A 2,552-nucleotide genomic window follows, 5' to 3' on the forward strand; every position below is an offset into this window, starting at 1 on the left:
GTTAAATAGTATTTTATATTTTATAGAAAATATAATAAACAGAAGATCTCGTGCTCTGTTATCACGTGAAAAAAATTAATTTTTTCTAAAAATTTAAACTATAAGAAAGTACTTTTTTTTGTGATATATTTATATTTTCTAGTAATATAGTAAGTGTTTACGAGTTCTTTCACAAATATATATATATATATATATATATATATATATATATTTTTTTTTTAGAGAAATGTAGCATGCTATCCTCTTCGTTTATTTCATTTAGAAATAAACTTAGCTAGAAATGTGAATCAATTAGGATTCGAACTTGGGTCTCGAATACCAACCACCAAGTCATTTGCCACTTGCATTAGGAAGGGTCGGTTCTACTTCTTTCACAGAAAATTACTGCTACATACAAATATTCTTCACGAAGGAGCTCGTTAAGGTATCTCTCATAATTCTCTATTCTTATATCCTCTATGTAAAAAAAAATACTAAGTTGCCATACTGATGGTTAGGTTTTCATTTTACTACCTGGCTTTATATATAGTACTTTTGAAATAAGCATAAACTCAAAAATTTTAACTTTATCAAGTAATCTATATTTGTAAATTTTTATGTAATATGTCACTAAGTACAAAAGATTATTTTAATTTGTTATCAATGCCTTACTTGTCACCTAGTTGTTTGAGCTCTGATAGTTTGTTCTGAATTTGGCTCAGATGATGAGCGAAATAATAATTACTTCATAAAAATTTATTTTAATTGCACATAGCATTTAGAATAAAAATTTTAGCTAACTGAAATGTAATTTTATTAAGTTATCACAAAAATAATAATGAAATAAAAAATTTGAGATACATGGTTAACTAGAAAGGATCTTTTGTGAATTAAATAGCTTATTTATTAGTACATGGACTATATGTGTACTTTACGCAATCTCACTCAACCTTAGTACTAATATATATATTTATATGAACTAAGTACCTACATATTTATTCTCCCTATTAAATGATTTTTTATTTTTTGGGTAGAAGTGGAGTTATCTGTAGGCTAATTTTTGAAGATACCCAACCAAATCTTCAAAAACCTAGCCAACCCTACTAACCAATCTGCATATATATATATATATATATATATATACTATATATAAAAGCACGTATATTCAAATTTGGGTCTGTCGACAGACCCATTTTTCGGCGGGAAAATTAGCGCCCATTTTTCTCTTTCCGTACGAAAAATTTTAAATATAAGAATAAAAATAGAAATAAAACAGTACATAATACTAATGTTTCTAATAACAGATCAGAGATGTGAAAATCCAAAATATAAATTTTTCTATTTAATTCAAAAAGTAGTTTTCTATAACAGATTACGAGTGTGAATCCTATAAAAGATATTTTCCTATTTTATTTTAAATATATCTTTATTAGATATTATCTATTTAATTTCAAAATATATATTTTTTTAAGATAGTTTTTTTTCTATTTATATTTCAAAAATTTATTTCCTAACATATTTTATTTTTCTATTTAATTTCCAAAGTAATTTTTGATTAGAGATTATTGTTAATTATTTATCATTTAAAGCATATCTTTCTTAATAGCGTGATTATTTTTTAAATTTTTTAGATACATATTTGGCAATCATATAAAATATGGCTAAAATATAAAAAATAATTTAAAAAAATTATAATTTTTCTAATAATTATTACGGGTATTTGCACGTACTTTTACTAGTATATATATATATATATATATTATATATATATTATATATATATATATATATATCTTTTTTTTTTTTTGAGATAGGTAGCATGATTTATGCTTACGTTTATTATATTAGTAAATAACTTAGACTAGAGAATGTAGAATCAACTAGGGATTTCGAATTGGGGCTCCGAGTGGCAACCACAAGTACTTTGCATGTTCTAGGGACGTTGGATATAATTAGAGTAGGGCTAGAATACTTGTAAAAGTATCATGGAGGTGATACTTGTGTGTTTTTAGCCCTTGGATGGAGAGATGTGAGGTTGAGATGATGGTGGTAGGTGGTGGTAGGTGGAATAATGTTTAATCCAAGGGCTATTAATAATCAAAAAGTAGATCCAATGGCTTAAAACCTAATAGCACCATGATGGTGATACTTGTAAAAGTATTATAGCTCAACTCTATATATATATATATATATTGAGAGATAGGTAGCACGGTATCCGCTTCGTTTATTTTATTTAAAAATTAACTTAGATAGAAATGTAAATCAACTAGGATTCGAACTTGGGTCTCGGGTGCCAACCACCAAGTGCTTTGCCACTTGCTCTAAGGACGGTCGGTACCAATCTGCATATTAATTTTGGTTTCTGTTTAAATATTCACACAAGAAATAACATCACCGATCGTACTTAGAATAATTGGCTAAGTTACCTAATCGTTAATATTTAAGATCCTAATTTTGAAGCCTACATGGTTTATATTTCAAGCTGAATTCACTTCATAAGTGGTGTTAGGCAGCTAATTTTTAAAGACTTGCGCAACCGAGTCTTCAAAAAGCAAGTTAGCCAATTCTACCGGT

Source organism: Ananas comosus, linkage group 9 (assembly GCF_001540865.1).
Source record: "Ananas comosus cultivar F153 linkage group 9, ASM154086v1, whole genome shotgun sequence".
Lineage (NCBI taxonomy): Eukaryota > Viridiplantae > Streptophyta > Magnoliopsida > Poales > Bromeliaceae > Ananas > Ananas comosus.